Below are 18667 nucleotides of genomic sequence, written 5' to 3' on the forward strand. Positions count from 1 at the left end.
GCTTGCTGGAGCAAGATGGTTTGAGCACAGTGCACCAATCCTGGCCCAGCTGCACTGGCTGCCAATTAGTTTCCACGCCCAATTCAAAGCAGCACAAACCTTAGGGTCTCAGATTTCAGCAACACCTTGTGCGATGCAAAAAGTTCTTGGTTCAATCCCCAGCATCTCCTGGTAGGTCTGGGAAATACTCCAGTCTGAAATCCCAGAGCCCTGCTGCCAGTCAGTGTATGAATGAATTTTATTATTTTGGTCACAGACGAGTTCCAGCCCACATACAATATCAAGGAAGTCATAGAACATGATAGGGATACATTTGAATTTGCAATTAGGTATAACAGAGACAATACAGATATTTGTTGTTTAGTCGTTTAGTCATGTCCGACTCTTCGTGACCCCATGGACCAGAGCATGCCAGGCACTCCTGTCTTCCACTGCCTCCCGCAGTTTGGTCAAACTCATGCTGGTAGCTTCGAGAACACTGTCCAACCATCTTGTCCTCTGTCGTCACCTTCTCCTTGTGCCTTCCATCAGGGTCTTTTCCAGGGAGTCTTCTCTTCTCATGAGGTGGCCGAAGTATTGGAGCCTCAGCTTCACGATCTGTCCTTCCAATGAGAACTCAGGGCTGATTTCCTTCAGAATGGATAGGTTTGATCTTCTTGCAGTCCATGGGACTCTCAAGAGTCTCCTCCAGCACCATAATTCAAAAGCAATTAGGTATAACAGAGACAATACAGATATAGCAACAGTTAAAAATATATAAATTAAAACTTAGTCACTAACGTATAACCTAAAACTATCATTTAAAACCTTAATCATTATGATAGCACAGCTTGTTCCCTAAGTTTTATGGCAATCGCACAGAATTTGGCTACCCTTAACGTGATCTCAGGATCCTTGTCCTCTGCCAGGGATTTTAGACACTGAAGTTTGGATTCATTTGGAGATTTTTGCATAGCAGGGGTAATAAATACCGAGTGTATATCCCCGTAGAAATGGCAGCGTAACAAGGCATGAGAGACAGTTTCTACCTCCATGAAGCCACAGGGGCAGACTTGTTCCGTGTATGGTTTACCCTCAAATCTGCCCTGCAATAAGGCAGATGGCGTCAGTGTAGACAAACTTATGGTAAACTAGATAGTCTAATGGTTTGACTTGGTATTAGGCAGCTTTCTATGTTCATAAATGCAAACAGTAGTATTCTGAACATAAGCATACCTTTGCAAATCCCTACTCCCAGTATACATACAGTATGTGTGTGGTATATTAATTCAATTTATATCCCACCCATCCTCTGATATCTCCCTCAAGGAGATTCTGACTAAACACCAGGAAAAACTTTCTGACCGTCTGAGCTGTTTGACAGTGGAGTGGACTCCTTCAGGACATTGTGGACTCTCCTTCCTTGGAGGTTTCTAAGTAGAGGTTGGATGGCCATCTGTCATGGATGCTTTAGTTGAGATGCCTGCATTGCAGGGGGTTGGGTCTTGGGGGTCCCTTCCAACTCTACGATGTTATGATTCTATGAAATCAATCAATGGGGGGGGGGGATTCCTTGCTCTCTGTAAAGGACAAAGGGACTACATGAATGAAAGATTGCTCCTGTAAGTCATCGTTAGGCTGGGACACCAGGGCAAATGCATTTCCTTTGCATCCCACTTCTGCTGGTTTCGGGGGGTTCCCGTGCGGCATGGTCCGAGTCCAGTCCGAGGTCGAGGGTATGGTATGGAGGCTGTCCTTCAAGGCTGAAGCCTTGAAGGCTGAAGCAGGGTCCAAGGCAAGGAGTCGGGTGTGTTCAGGAACTCTGGCCAGCAGGAACAGGTTACCAACAATGTTGCTCCCGCGACCTGGGACTGGGCTGGCTGGCTTTTATCTGCCCCGAGGCATAGGGCAGTCCCGGTCCACAGGTGACTCGCCTCTCCTGGCCTGGAGGCGAGCACTCCTCCTGCGAGAACTTAGTTCCCTCCGCCTCTCTGCCCTGAGCTTCTGCAGCTCAGGAGAGGCTGAAGGGTTACTGGACCCAGAGGCAACCTCAGCTTCCCCTGACGGGGCTGAGAGTGAAGCACCTGCAGGCAATGGGTCCTCCATCACCTCAAGAGCCAGAACAGACTCAGCTGGTGTCTGCTCTTGAGGATCCGGCACAGGTGAGGGCCCTTTAGGTTCAAGCCCCAGCCCCGGCTCAGCTGGTCCTGGAGGCAGGGACTCCTGTGCAGGCTGGGATTCCTCAGGTTCAGCCTCTGAATCCTATTCCCAGGCCATCACACCACTCTTCCTTCAAGGGGCTTAGTGCAGCGCTTCAGCCCAACTCTAGGAAACAGCCGTTTGCCCAAAGCTTTCCAGATGTTGCTCAGTAGCTGAATGGGGAACATGACCCAGATTCCCCACCCCCACTGAAACCCGGCACCCTAGCCACCACACTGCACCGGAGAAAGTTGGAATAAACAGAGAGAGTGATTAGTGAAGATGATAGCAGCTTCCAAAAACATTTTGGAGGCTTTCCAGGCTAACGAGGCCTGCGATGGAAAATCACCAGGGAGGGAGAAGAATGGGAAATGAAGATGCTGGCCAGGATTGAAACTGTGATCACTTTGTCTGAAGCCCGGCAAGGCAAGACTGGTGAAAGGAGGAACTCGGGAGCATTTTAGGCTGCTTAGACCAAGGACACTCTTTCGACAAAAAAATAAATTTAAAGCATCATGGAGGCATCCTCGGTCAAACCACTGGCACCTCTTAGACTATGTAATTGTCCAAGCAGAAGATCACTGTGATGTGCTCCTTACCAGAGCTATGATGAGTGCTGATGACTGCTGGACAGATCACTGGTTAATACGTTTCATGATGGCTATCAAGATTATACTTCAACGCAGGCTTCAAGGAAGGAAACCAAGGCACAAAATGAACACTCAAGCCCTTCAAGACCCTATTAAGCGGGATTGCTTCCAAACAACTAGAGTAATACTGGACCAAGCTAAAAACGTCCAGTATTGCAGCCTGAGAACACACTATTGGATGTCAAACCAAGAAACACCAGGACTGGTTTGATGAGAATGACAGTGAGATTGAACACATGATTGACAAGAAAAGGAAGGCCTTTTAGTTCTGGCAAAGAGATAGAAACTGCACCGCCAAGAAGAAAATCTATGCCAATGCTAAGGTTGAGGTTCAAAGAAGAACCAGAGAACTAAATAACACCTGGCGGATTAAAAAAGCTCAAGAGATCCAGCACTTATGATGCACAGAATTTCTTTGAAGCCACAAAGACCATCTATGGGCCAATAAATCATGGCATATGCCCCCTACGCTCAGCAGACAGTACCACACTTCTAAAAGCTAAACCCAGAGGACCTGATGGGATACCTGCTGAAGTCTTCCAAGTGGATGGAACTGAACTTACACAACAACTTCACAAGCTCATCAAAAAAATCTGGGAGAGAGAGGAGATCCCAGCAGACTTTAGGAATACCAAAATTATCAATCTCTTTTAAAAAGGTGATAGCACAGATTGTGGAAAATATTGAGGCATCTCTTTATTAGCTGCAGCCGGCAAAATTCTAGCAAGGATCTTAGCAAACTATCTCCTAACAGTATCCGAGGTGACCCTTCCTGAATCCAAAATGATTTTTGACCTTATAGGGGAACAGTGGACATGATTTTCATCACTCAACAGCTTCAGGAAAAATGCAGAGAGCAAAACCAACCGCTGTATATGGCGTTTATTGACCTGACTAAGGCCTTCAACACTGTAAATTGTAATGCCCAGTGGACTGTCCTTCTGAAAATTGGCTGCCCAGATAAATTTGTTATCATCCTTCAGCTCCTCCATTATAATATGACAGCAAGGTTTGCTAAGGGGAGTGGGTGGCGCTGTTGTCTAAACCACTGAGCCCCTTGGGCTTGCCAGTCTGAAGGTTGGCAGTTCAAATCCCTGCATGAGGTGAGCTCCCGCTGCTCAGTCCTGGCTTCTGCCAACCTAGCAGTATGAAAGCACACCAGTGCAAGTAGATAAATAGGTACTGCTGCGGTGGGAAGGTAAATGGTGTTTCTGTGCACTTTGGCACTCGTCACCATGACCCGTTGCACCAGAAGTGGTTTAGTCATGCTGACCACATGACCTGGAAAGCTGTCTGTGGACAAATGCTGGCTCCTTCAGTCTGAAAGCGAGATGAGCTCCACAACCCCATAGTTGCCTTTGTCTGGACTTAACCATCCAGGGGTCCTTTACCTATTTTTTTAAAAATATGACAGCAACAATCACAGATCACAATGGCTCTCAAAGTGAACCATTCACAGTGGGATCAGGTGTTAAACAGGATTGTGTTTTCATCCCAACTCTATTTATTATTTTCATTGCCATGATCCTACACTTTGTTGCAGGGAAGCTCCCCACTGGAGTAGAAATCATATATCAAACAGATGGAAAGCTCTTTAATCTGAGTAGGCTGAAAGCAAAGAGTAAGGTTACCATGACTTCCGTCAAAGAGCTTCAGTGTGCTGATGACAACGTACTATGTGCACACTCAGAGAATGACCTCTAAACTATTCTCAATATCTTCACAGAAGCTTACAGAAAGCTTGGCTTATGGTTCAACATCCAAAAAAACCAAAGTGCTGCACCAACAAGCACAAAACAACCCCTCTGCAGCGCCACAAATCCAACTCAATGGTATAACGTTGGAAAGTGTCTATCACTTCTCTACCTGGGCAGTTATCTTTCCACAAGGGACGACACTGATGCCAAAATCCAGCATCACCTAAGCTCTGCAAGTGCAGCTTTCTCCCAATTGAAGTGCAGAGTGAGGACTGGGACGTTTGCAGGGAAAGCAAATTGCTTGTTTACAAAGCTATGGCACTACCAACCTTACTGTATGCTTGTGAAAATGGACCACTTATAAACCATCTCCAACTGCCTCGAAAAAAATTTACATGTCACTTGGGAAGACAGGCAAACTAATGCCAGTGAACTGGAAGAAGCAAAGATCACCAGTGCTGAAGCAATGATTCTTCAACATCAACTTTGTTGGACTGGTCATGTTGTTCAGATGCCTGATTATCATCTTCCAAAGCAACTACTCTATTCTGAACTTAAAAAAGGAAAGGGTAATGCTGGTGGTCAACAAAAGAGGTTTAAAGACTCTCAAGGCAAATCTAAAAAAAAAAAAAGTAGTATAAACACTGACCATTGGGAAACACTAGCCTGCAAGCTCTCCAATTGGAGAATAGCCTTTACCAAAGGTGTCATTGGCTTTGAAGACATTCAAACTCAGGACGAAAGGGAGAAACATGCTAAGAGGAAGGCATGTTTGGCAAACCCTCACCGTGATCAACTCCCACATGGAAACTTATGTCCCCACTGTGGAAGGATGTGTGGATCCAGAACTGGCCTTCACAGTCACTTGCGGACTCACTATTAAAACCGTGTTCAAGAAGAAGGGAAAGAATCTAGGTGAGTGGCTATTGAAAAGATGCCTGGAGTCATGGGGTGCAGAACCCACATCTGGGAAATATTCTCCTTCTGTCCTAATGTTAAATATTGGCACACCACCACCTCATTTGATCTCCTCCCCCGCTGCTTCCCCACAGCCATTTTGGCATGACCTGACAAAATGGGTCTACCACAAAGTGGCATGGCTAGAGCAGCCAACATTTTTTCTTTCCTCCTCCTATTGCTGCACGAGCTGTTCTAGCATGGCCTAGTGGTTAGAGTGTCAGACTGGTGCCTGTGAGACCAGGGCTCAAATCCCCACATGGCCATGAAGCTCACTTCAAGTAAGTCAGGTTGGTAGTGCAATAGCTTTGTGACTTTGGGCCAGTCACAGCCTCTCCACCTAACCGACCTTGCGGGGCTTAATTGAGGAGGGGCACAACCATGTCTTTTTTTATATATATATAATATTTTATTGGGTTTTACAATCAATAAACAACGAAGGAAAAAACAATACAGATAAACAAACCATACACAAAAGACAATACAACAACATGTATACACAATACAACAAAAAGTGTTAAAGGAAAAGAAAAAGAAATAAAAAGAGAATTACAAACAATCATTGTGTCTTTATATTTTTTACATTAACTTATTTCTGCGACTTCCCCAGACCTTCCCTCTCTGTATTCCAGATCTTATATTCTGACAGTAAATTCCTCCACTCTGTCATATCTTAAATTCATCATAATCTTAGTATCTTGATATAGTTACATTTCCATAAACCTTAAAACATAGTCTTTCTTAATCTTTAGGTTTTTACGCTAATAGTCTTTTAGGTTCAATCTGGTGTCATCAAGCGTTCATTATCTTATAGTGTTTCTGTAGATAGTCTTTAAACTTTCTCCAGTCTTCCTTCACCGTCTCTTCTCCCTGGTCTCTGATTCTGCCAGTCATTTCTGCTAATTCCATGTAGTCGATAACTTTCATATGCCATTCTTCCAGCGTGGGTAATTCTTGTACCTTCCAATACTGTGCGATGAGTATTCTTGCTGCTGTTGTAGCATACATAAAGAATGTCCTGTCCTTCACATGAACCTGTTGGTTGACCATGCCCAGGAGAAAGGCTTCTGGTTTCTTCGGGAATGTGTATTTAAACACTTTTTTCAGTTCATTATAGATCATCTCCCAGAAGTTCTTAATCCGTGGGCACGTCCACCAAAGGTGGAAAAATGTACCTTCAGTTTCTTTACATTTCCAACATTTATTATCGGGCATATGATAATTTTTTGCTAGCTTGACTGGAGGAGGGGCACAACCATGGACTCCCTCTTGAGCGCCTTGGAGGAAAAGGTTAGATATAAACATAATTAATCAATAAAACTATAGGCCTAACCAGGCTCAGGCTGCACTGAGCTCTCTCCCCGTGTGACTTGAATTTCCCTCTGGGAAAGGATCCCTGGGAGTTAAATAAACTGCAACCTATGCTACTTTTGTTCAGTGTGGTGGGTCTCCATACCCTGCAAGTGTCCTGGAAAAACTGGGACGGCCCATCATTTCCAGCGACAGCGTGGCAGCAATTTAGGGCACTGTGATTCTCGAGTGATTTTGCAACTAAGATCTTGCCCAGAAAAAACAGGGTTGTGTGAGAGCATGGCCCTGAAAAATGTGTCTTTTGGGCTCTGTGATCTCATGTGGGTCATGCATCTCGCATGGGATCACAGATGGAAAGATGCGTGTCTCGGTTTTGGGGCTCAACATGCTGGCAGGTATAGCTCTCCAACTACTGTATTTTTTGCTCCATAAGACGCACCTTATCATAAGACGCACCTAGTTTTTAGAGGGGGAATGCAAGGGGGGAAAATATGCACCCCAGGCTCTGCTCAGCGCTCCCTTTCACGAGCTGCGTGGAGCGTGTGTGCGGCGCATGCAGGCTTCTCCCTCCTCGGGGAAAAGCCCCCAAGAGCTGCACACACGCTCCGCGTGGCTCGTGAAAGGGAGAGCGGCTCTTGGGGGCTTTTGCGGGAGGTGTGGGAAGGGACAGAAGGGCTAAGCCAGAAGCTAGAACAGCTAGAACAGCTACAGCTGTGTAGCGCTCCCTCTCACTGTTCTGTCTTCTGGGATAGCCGCACAGCCTGCATTCACTCCATAAGATGCACACACATTTCCCCTTACTTTTTAGGAGGGGGAAAAGTGTGTCTTACAGAGCAAAAAATACGGTAGCTTACTAGATCTTCTTAGATTAGTAGAGTAGTACAGAGAATGGAGTCACAGAAAGACTTTTGACTTTGTTCCAGCTATATGGCTTGGGCCCACTTGTCTAGCAGTACAAATTCCTCTTCTTGCTGCTGAAGCTAAGCTGGCAGGGTATGATTTGGTTTTTAATGTGATACCTTACTTAGCTGTCATCTCACCTTGGTTCCTCAAGCTTGCTGCTAACTGTGCAAAAAAAAAATGCCCCCACCTCCCCAATTGCTGTGACTTATAATATAACACGATATAGGGATGTTTCACAGGCAGCCTGCCCAATTGGGCTAGGAGGCAGGGCACCAGGCTGTCATTTTCATCATGAGGAAATTGGTCTTTTGGTGTAATTTTCTCCCTGTAATTAGTCTCTCTGTGCTTTTTAGATTCCATGTCATGCTGTCAATGCAACATGTTCGACAGCATACCTGCTGGGGAAAATATTTGCCAAGGTGGTGAGAAAAATCTCATTTTTCATTAAAGACATCGCGAGGGGAAGGGGGGGTGTAGGAACCTCTGGGAAAAAAAATTGGGCATCAGATAGCTCTAAGTGGCAATAAATCCCTTATTTAATGTTAGGTGCAAGATGCAGCGTGGCCTGTAGGTTGGGATGCTGAGGTTACCTTGGATGCCACTTAGTGGCTTAACAATAACATGGAATTATCTAGAGGAAAGAAACAGAATTAGCGGGGGGGGGGGGGGGGGCGAAGGAACAACCTCTCCCCATCACGTCTAATAAGGTTATGCAGAAGGCAAAGCTATATGATTAAAATAAGAACATAGGAAGTGGTTTATACTGAGTCAAACCATTGGTCCGTCTAGCTCAGTATGGTTTAGATTAGCAGGCTGTGGCTCTCCAGAGATTCACGCAGGAATGTTCAGAGATGCTGGGGACTGAATTTGGGGCCTTCTGCATGCCAAGCAGCCTCTCTACCACTGAGCTTGCAATATGGGCTTGCAAAGAATCACAGAACCACGGAATTGTGATTCAATTTCCGTGTGACCAAAAGTTATGAGATTGGGGTTAAATCCGCAAGAATAAATAGTGCGCAATATGTTTTCTTAGCTAGACTGTCTACAAAAGGTAGTCATTTGTGCTTGAAAAAATAAGGCATCAGATCTCTTTCATGCTTCCAGTGTGGTATAGTGGTTAAGGGCGGGAGACTCGTAATCTGGTGAACTGGGTTCGATTCCCCGCTCCTCCACATGCAGCTGCTGGGTGACCTTGGGCCAGTCACACTTCTCTGAAGTCTCTCTGCCCCATTCACCTCACAGAGTGTTTGTTGTGGGGGAGGAAGGGAAAGGAGAATGTGAGCTGCTTTGAGACTCCTTCGGGTAGTGATAAAGTGGGATATCAGATCCAAACTCCTCTTCTTCCTTGCCTGACTCCCCAGAGGCTGGAAATCCTTCCTTCCAAAGAGCAGGCGAGTGGTTGCTTGCATGCCTGAACAATATGACATGTTGAAGCACAATGGATGGCCATCTTTCATGGATGCTTTAGTTGCCATTCCTGCCTTGCTGGGAGTTGGACTAGATGACCCTTGGGATCCCTTTGAATTCTATGATTCTATGAGCCAGAGGAAAAGTCTGGGTCAGTGTTTGGCACCATCTGACTTCTCCAGGGGGCCACCACCAACTAGGTCCCTCAAAAGGGAATGCTGTTGTTGGAACCATGGCCTCCAAAGCAGAAGAGGAGGCATTGCTTGCATGCCACAGGAGACCTCCTCAACTCGCTCCCATGCCCCTCTGGCCCCTTCCATCTTCTGATGCATATTCACAGCCACAAGCAATGCTAGCCACTACTGGACAGGCAGTGTTGGTGAGGAAGAGGCAACGGCAGTGCGGTGACACCAGATGCAATTTGCCTGTAGGGATTGGGTCAGTAGTTGCTGCTGTAGACCTGTCACATGTCCAAACCTGATTTAAATATAAAGAACTATATGGAGGGAGACTATGGCCAGCATTTCAAGTCCTTGGTTTCCCCCCAAAGAATCCCGGGAACTGTAAAGGTGCTGGTAATAGGTAGCTCTAAATTTGCATGAATAGGCACATGCAGATTTTATGCAAAATGTCAACCCTCTTCTGTTCTTGCTTTAGGAGATATGTAAGTCGCTATCCAAGGGACGCGGGTGGCGCTGTGGGTTAAACCACAAAGCCTAGGACTTGCCAATCAGAAGGTCAGCGGTTCAAATCCCCACGATGGGGTGAGTTCCTGTTGCTCGGTCCCTGCTCCTGCCAACCTAGCAGTTCGAAAGCACGTCAAAGTGCAAGTAGATAAATAGGTACCACTCCGGCGGGAAAGTAAACGGCGTTTCCGTGCACTGCTCTGGTTTGCCAGAAGCGGCTTAGTCATGCTGGCCACATGACCTGGAAGCTGTACACCGGCTCCCTTGGCCAGTAAAACGAGATGAGCGCCACAACCCTAGAGTCGGTCACGACTGGACCTAATGGTCAGGGGCCCCTTTACCTTTGCTTTAAGTCGCTATCCTACTGGAGCCGGGCAAGAGGTTGAATGCAAAATTTCACGCCACTGCAGAACAAAGCTAAAAATCAAACACTGTTGTATGAATCTACTCAGAGTTAACAGTGAGGAGATGTGAGTCCTCCCTTCCTCTCTTTTCATCCCATGTCTTGAGTTGTTGGTACGTGATTCCTTTTCGAGTGCTACCACATCCATCAGCTGCAAATTGTTCAGCAACTTCCACGACAGCGTGATCCTCGCAGAGCATCTGTTCTCTCCTGTCAGGACTCTGTGATGAAGTATCCAGGACAGAACCATCTTGCAATAACTTTACAGCACCCTAGGACTGAGAGAGGTTCTGATCAATTTCAAGCCCGCCCAAAGAGCAACAAGGCCCCCTGGCACTATAGGACATTCTCATCCGCTGTAATAGGAGGGAGCAACAGTGTGCTGCTCTGCTGTGATGGAGCTTCTGACAGAAGATGCAGGGCATGCCTGCCTCGTAGCTGCACATGCTACTGGTTTCTTTTAAACATCCGGAATCCCCCCCCCCCACCTGAGAAACACACATTCATCCACGTAAGCTGCATGTAATTGAGAGGCTTGGTGGAAGTTCTGACTCCTGGACACTTGAGACTTCAATCATGATGGCTGGTTGTGTGCATTGGTATCATCATGAACCTCATGTTTGGTTAACTTCCTGTTCAGAGCTGTCTGGAAACACAACTCATTGCAAGTAGGGGGTGCTAAGTGGCTCAGATGGGATATGCTCTTTCTAAAGACAGTCCCATATGAGACCCATCTGGTTCAGGAGCTGGGGGCTGTCACTCCTGCCTTTGCTATCTGATGACATTATTTCTCTCTCTGCCCCCCCCCCCATTCCTGGTTTAAAATTGGGATAGGGATTCTGTGGTCCTCCAAATGTTGTTGGACTCCAGCTCCCATCAGCCCCAGCCTGCATGACCAGTGGTCAGGGATGATGGGAGTTGGAGTCCAACCACATCTGGAGGGTCACAGGTTCCCCATCCCTGACCTATAGAATGATAAAATTGGACCGCAAGGGTCATCCAGTCCAGCCCCCTGCAATACAGAAATCTTTTGTTCAACATGGGGCTCAAACCCACGTCCCTGAGATTAAGAGTCTCATGGTTTACCTACTGAGCTATTCCAGGTCCTCATAAGACACTTCAAAGGTGTTCTCAAATGCTATGGACAATAATTGAGATTGAGGCCAAATATTCATGGGAGATTTCATCAAATGTTAGTAAAGGTAAAGGGACCCCTGACCATTAGGTCCAGTCATAACCGACTCTGGGGTTGCGGCGCTCATCTCGCTTTATTGGCTGAGGGAGCCGGTGTACAGCTTCCGGGTCATGTGGCCAGCAGGACTAAGCCATTTCTGGTGAACCAGAGCAGCGCACGGAAATGCCGTTTACCTTCCCGCTGGAGCGGTACCTATTTTTCTACTTGCACTTTGACGTGCTTTCGAACTGCTAGGTTGGCAGGAGCTGGGACTGAGCAATGGGAGCTCACCGTTGACCTTCTGATCGGCAAGTCCTAGGCTCTGTGGTTTAACCCACAGCGCCACCCGTGTCCCACCTTCATCCAGTGTTAAAAACAACTAAAATAGCTGTAATGGAGCTTTGGTGGAGGGTTGGAAGACTGGTGGTGGAATATCACAACCCACACACAAAGGGTCACTGCCAAGCATGGACAGATAAGATACACTCCTAATATCTGGAACATCCAGGAACTTATGCTCTACTCCCACTGAACCATCTAATATTCCTCTCCCATCTCTCACCTGAGAGGAGCTCAGATCTATACCAGAGCGGGCTGTCATCCTGGCGGGTATAGAACTAGTTCCATCTACTCAATCCCAATCACATGATACTGCAGAACCTCAGTTTAAAGAAACAATAAGCACCAGTAGCAGACATAATCATTAACTTCACACTCCAGGTCACTCCTGAAGGTCCCCATGGAATCACATTGTTGCAGCCAGCCAGATGCTAGGATCTCCTTCTCCACCAGCAACTTGGGCTGCTGCATCTTCTGCTCCATTGATGTCTTGATGGCCAGCATCTTCTGCTTGGGCTGCTTGCCCTTGGCTGCTCTTGCGCTTTGGTTTGGGCCAAGGGCTCATGCCCTAGCCAGACACGAAATGTGACAAACAAATAAGCAAACAAAAAGCCAGTTTGGAGGGTGCCCAAGGTTAGGGTAAACTGCTCGATATAGCCATTTTGCACATTACACAGCCACAAGACTGGGGATCGCTATCTAACATGTGTGCTTTAGAAGGAGTCAATCACAGCTCCCCAACGTGTGTGATACATACGCTTGCTGCATTCACACATTTAGCTGTACATCTTTTCAAAAACGTGAGATGCAAAGTGCCAACCCAGTTGGAACCTACACCATTTCCCAAAATATTCACAATCAAGTCAGCTTGTCAGCATTCAGTTTGTTAAAATGGTAGCAGGGGTAGCAACAAAAATAAAAATCTTTATGGGCTCCCACCCTGTAGTGCTCAGCGGTTTTGATGCACTGTGCACAATTAATCACTATTCAATTATTAATTCAGTTGCATAGTTGTCTTCAAAATCTCGGGAAAGGGCTAAGGATTTTAAGACACGCTTTCCAAGCACTATGAGGACAAAGGGTTGGAAAATGAAATTGTTCACATGTCATTGGGGTTGGGGAATCCATGTTGAATTAGGTTATTCCTTCCTTTGGTGAGGGAAATATGAGGGTATTTTAAATGTAGAAGCTAAAACCTCAAAAGATCTCATTCATTTTTTGGGGTGGGGTGGCCTGATAGTGGGGGGGGGGGGGAATGAAACTTTGAGGCTACTCTACAGCATTTCATTGCAGGTCTCACTTTTGGTCTGCCATCTGCACTGTGCTGCGCACACCCAGCCAAGAAGGGCAAACAGCTGAAATTTTAATTCTTTATTGACAAAAGCATGCACTTACAGCAGCTCTTAAGGTGCCCCGGATACATTCACAAGTATGCTTTTAGCAATTACATCGTTCTTATGGACTGGTTGGATGCAGAGGAATGGTGGGAGGGAAGAAGGCTTGGAGCCAGGGGATTGGTGGTAAGTTGACAATGATTGGTCAGAGGGAGAAGAGAGAGAAATCTGGGAGGGGAAGCTGTCAGAAGCCAAAGGCATAGTGAGCGGTGGGAGTCTGTAGCAGAGAGCAGTCCAGAATTAGAGCTAGAAGTTGCCTATAGATCCACCATGGGCATATCTAATTCCCTTTAAGAGCAGCCACGGTTACATCTTTTTGCTTAAGCATGTGCCGCCCTTTTTGCCTGTGTCCTCAATCCCCCACTGTTCAGCCTCGATGGATGACCCCGAGCTCTGCTATTATGATGGAGGAACATTGGTGCAGCAATAAAAAAAATACTAACACATGTGCAAAGCTAAGCAGGGTCCAGCCTGGTTTCAAATGGGATGGGAGACCGCATGTTGAGATTCTGGCATTGCAGGGGCTTGGACTAGATGAGCCATCCAACTCTACCTTTCTATCTCCCTCTAACCACTCTTAATACTTAAACTTTCATTCTGAATTTTATCAAGCCGAGTGTTTAGATGCTTCACCGCCAGGCTCTAACTGGAACAAGATTTTTTAAAATATATATATACACAAATGAACTTTACCAAACCATTCCTGTAATGTGAGGGCTTGGTGGCCAAGAGGAATGTAGCCAGGAATCCAACTGTTGCCTTGCTCTGTTTTTTCCTTTTGCCAATTTAGGCTCCCTTTGTAAAGGGAGAAAAGCAGGGAGCTGTTTTTCCCTTGCCAGTGCAACTGTGGAATGGATGGATGGTGCCTCTTCTTCTTGCATAATGTCAGCATCCCGGTGCCACCTATTGCTAAGCAACACTCAGCGAAAACACACATTCCATTTTCTGTTTCCACTCTCTCCTCCCCCCCCCCCCCGCCAATTTGGCACCTCCCACCATGTTCTTTCATGTTCAGTTCCACAGTGTAACAAATCAAAAGGCTGCTTTCTATCTTTGGGTGCCAGTGCAAATCGTAGCCATCACTGGAAGGAGAGGCGCATGAATTGAAAGGAAGGGGAGGGAGGGGAAGTTAAGGCCTCCGAGAGACACCATGTACGGTACTGACTTGCCACTATTTGGCTGAGGAGGGTGTGCTGCCAAGTCAAATCCCAAAAACATGATTCTGTCTCGACTCCCCAGCCACCCCCCAAAACACACACACACGTTAGAACTTTGAGCTGATCAAAGAAGCAAACACTTTTAATGAAACATATGCACGACGCACAGAAAGAGAAGTTTCACAATGCATCTGCTGCAGGACCAGACGGCTTACTGAGAGTGTGAAGGAGGAGGAGGAGGAGGAAGAGGAGAAGGGGAGAGAGAGAGATTACTAGTAGATGATGCCAGGGGAGGTTACCGAACCACTAGGGAAGAGAAGGCACATAAAGAGATCTAGCCAGTGAGTTTTCTCAACGTGCAAAGAAGCGCCTTCATTGCCAGAATGAGCAGGGCTTGAGGTGGGCAATTCATAAATGGCAGGTTCACAGTGTGCCTCCAGATCCTCTTCCAATCGCAGCAGGAAAATAACAGAGGAGAAATGTTAAAGCGACGTGAAGCAGCCATGGAATGTTGGATTTCCAACACCTGGTAGCGTCTTGACTGACAGGTGTTGCAGCGGTGGAAGCAGAAGGGAACCTAACACTATTTCCCCTGTATCTTCTTGAGTCACATTCAGAGCGCATAAAGAGTGGAGGTTCGGCTTGGAACATCAGGGTGACAGGGCAACCAAGATGGGCAGAGCAACACAAACTATAGGAAGCCAATGCGCCATGGTAAGTTATCCATAGCTGCCTTGCTCCAAGAAACATATTGTCCCCTGAGTTATGCTGTGCAGAAGGTGTGATGGCCTGGGATTTGGACTCGGATGCTGAACCTGAGGGATCCCAGCCTGCACAGGATTCCCCGCCTCCAGAACCAGCTGAGCCGGGGCTGGGGCATGAACCTGAAGGGTCCTCTCCTGTGCTGGATCCTCAGGTGCAGGCACCAGCTGAGTCTGCTCTGGCTCCTGAGGTGATGGAGGACCCATTGTCTGCAGGTGCTCCACTCTCAGCCCCGTCAGAGGAAGCTGAGGTTGCCTCTGGGTCCGGTAACCCTCCAGCCTCTCCTGAGCTGCAGAGGCTCAGGGCAGAGAGGAGGATGGAACTAAGTTCCCACAGGAGGACTGCTCACCCTAGGCCAGGAGAGGTGAGTCACCAGAGGATGGGGGCCGCCCTATGCCTCGGGGCAGATAAAAGCTGGCTAGACCCAGTCCCAAGTTGCAGGAGCAACATTGTTGGTTGCTAGTTCCTGTCTGAACCCTGTCCTGCTTTCCTGCCTGAGCTCCTGACCTGCCCTGGCTCCCTGCTTGCAAGCCTGTTCCTGACTTCACCCGACTCCCTGCCCTGCACCCAGCTTCAGCTACTATGGACTGCCTCCACATTGAACCTTTGTCCACGGACCGGACTCGGACCTTGTCTCTCGGGTAACCCTGGGACCAGCACAGAAGGGATGGGGAATCCTTGACCCTCCAGATGTTGCTGGACTACAACTCCCATCACCCCGGCCATCGGCCATGCTTGCTAGGGCTGATGGGAGTTTTAGTTTGGCAACATCTGGAGGGCCAAAGGTTCCCCATTCCTGCTCTACAGTGTAGCACCAAAAGCATTATTTGCATGTGTCCCTTAGCTACCTGTGTGATCTAATTTGATCACATCTGCTATATACCTCCACTGCATTTGTCTGAGGCCACAAACATGTTTAGCCTTCTGAGCAATCCAGTCTGGAATATCACACAAGCTTGCAAATGTCTGCAAATACTTCAGGAGCATCTGTCAGAAGTTGGCAGAAGTAATCCAGAATACAGCTTTTGTCTGCTGCGGCCACTCAAATGAATTAGGTTCACTGCAGTGGTGCAAACATTTGGTTCCACTGCAACCCAAACGTAAGCAGAATGTTATAGGTAGATCTATAGATGCTACGGCAGGAGACCACATGATGAAGGGTGGGCAAAAAAATGTTCCCAGAAGAGAATTCATCCCAAGACCTGGTGTTATGTCATAATAGTGTGAGCATCCCATTGACACAATGCTACTTCCTAGGCTCACACCGTTTGCCCCATATGCTCTGTATACTAACAACAAGTCAGATTCACTCCCACAGGAGGGAGTGATGGCCAACAACCAGGATGCCTTTAAAAGATGGTTAAACAAATTCATGGAGGATGTGACTACCTGTGGCTACTAGCCATGATGGCTATGTTCCACTGATGCTGGCAATAAGCCCCTGAACACCACTTGCTGGAAATAGCAGGTAGGGAGAGTGCTGTTGCTCTGAATATGATTCGCTTACAGGCTTCCCATTGGCTGGCCAATGTGAGAAGAGGATGCTCAATTGGGTGACCTGATCTAGCAGGCTCTTCTTACGATCTTATGAATGGAGCATTCACCTAAGCAAACTGGCTGTGCCCACCTTAATATCAATCTTTCCCCCAGGCTCCAAGTTTTACCAGGGTCACAAAGAAGGAGGAGGTTGAGAGCTCCTAGCTTCCAGCCAGGTATTTGTTTTCCCCAATTATATTTTATTAAGTTTCAACATTTTTAGCATATACAATCCAAACCCAATGACGTCTTTTCTCTTATTTTTATCGACTTCCCACCCCGTTTTCCATGGAGTTGTTCCTTCTCCTCTTCTACCAATAAAGTAATAACCACAGCATTATGATCTAATTCCTTTTGTTGGTCATAGCTCAAATCCTGCTCACGAGTTCATCATACTATACCATTTCTTTAAGTCAGGCTTCCACAAACTCGGTCCTCCAGATGTTTTTCGTCTACAACTCCCATGATCCCTAGCTAGCAGGACCAGTAGTCAGGGATGGTAGGAATTGTAGTCTCAAAACATCTGGAGGGCTGAGTTTGAGGAAGCCTGCTTTAAGTAGTCCAAAAAAGGCATCCATTCTTCCATAAAACACTCATCATTAAATTCTCTTAATTTTGCTGCTAATCTTGCCAGTTCTGCATAGCCCATTATCTTCCAGCAGGGTAGTCCCCCCCTTGTGGAAATTACACACACAGCATCAGTTTCGTGCCAGCATTTCTGGGACTTTTAGAATTTCAATTTGCCCAAGAGGTGAGCAAGGAATCCAGAACACAACCTCAGTCCCCAGTCCATGGGGGAGGGGAGTCCACTCTATCTTGACCAGCATTCTGCTCCTCTCAGTGGCCAAATAAGACATGAAGGGCTTTGTGGTTGTCTTCTCCCATCATCTAGTATTGTGAATAAGGGTGTTCTGTTTACAGTTCCACTACTTCTTTCACCCATGACTTGCTTTGCCCTCTAAACCAGAAATGATCTATTTTGAAACAGCTATAGTTCTTCAGCAGGTGTGCTTACTTATGTCTGAATTCACTAAGGCCAGAAACTTGCTTTAAGAAGAAAGCAGTGGGAGCGCAATCCTATACATGTCTAGGCAGAACCAGGGACGCGGGTGGTGCTGTGGTTTAAACCACTGAGCCTCTTGGGCTTCCCGATCGGAAGGTTGGCGGTTCAAATCCCCATGAAGGGGTGAGCTCCCGTTGCTCTGTCCCAGCTCCTGCCAACCTAGCAGTTCGAAAGCATGCCAGTGCAAGTAGATAAATAGGTACTGCTCCGGCGGGAAAGTAAACGACATTTCTGTGTGCTCTGGTTTCTGTCACGGTGTTCTGTTGCGCCAGAAGCGGTTTAGTCCTGCTGGCCACACGACCTGGAAAGCTGTCTGTGGACAAATGCTGGCTCCCTCGGCCTGAGCACCGCAACCCCATAGTCACCTTTGACTGGCCTTAACCGTCCAGGGGTCCTTTACCTTTTACCTTTACCTAGGCAGAGCTGCATCTACCTACCCCTGCTTAAATGTTCACAGTGTGAATGTGTAACTTTTTCAGCATGAGGGCCAAACTCCCTTGTGGTTAAATGTTTGGGGGCCACAAAGGTTGAGGCCCATTCAAAAGGGGGGGGGGACACACCACCAAGGCCCCCTTTCACCCACACACCCCTGCATCTGCACCTGTTATACAGTGGTACCTCGGGTTAAGTACTTAATTCGTTCTGGAGGTCCGTTCTTAACCTGAAACTGTTCTTAACCTGAAGCACCACTTTAGCTAATGGGGCTTCCCACTTCCGCTGTGCCGCTGGAGCATGATTTCTGTTTTCATCCTGAAGCAAAGTTCTTAACCCGAAGTACTATTTCTGGGTTAGCGGAGTCTGTAACCTGAAGTGTATGTAACCTGAAGTGTATGTAACCCGAGGTACCACTGCATATTTAAAACATTTTTAGCCTGCTCTTCATTGCAAAGAGCCATTCCAGAGCAGGCTATAAATAAAATAGAATTAAAACCGAAATCATATAGACAACAACTTTGAAATAAGTAGTTGAATCTCAATGCATCCAACCTCCCAGTCCACATGACGACCGCGTAGGATGGCAGCCCAAGAATTTTTAAGATGGCATATTCA

This window comes from Podarcis tiliguerta (assembly GCF_965153285.1).
Source record: "Podarcis tiliguerta genome assembly, chromosome: 11".
Lineage (NCBI taxonomy): Eukaryota > Metazoa > Chordata > Lepidosauria > Squamata > Lacertidae > Podarcis > Podarcis tiliguerta.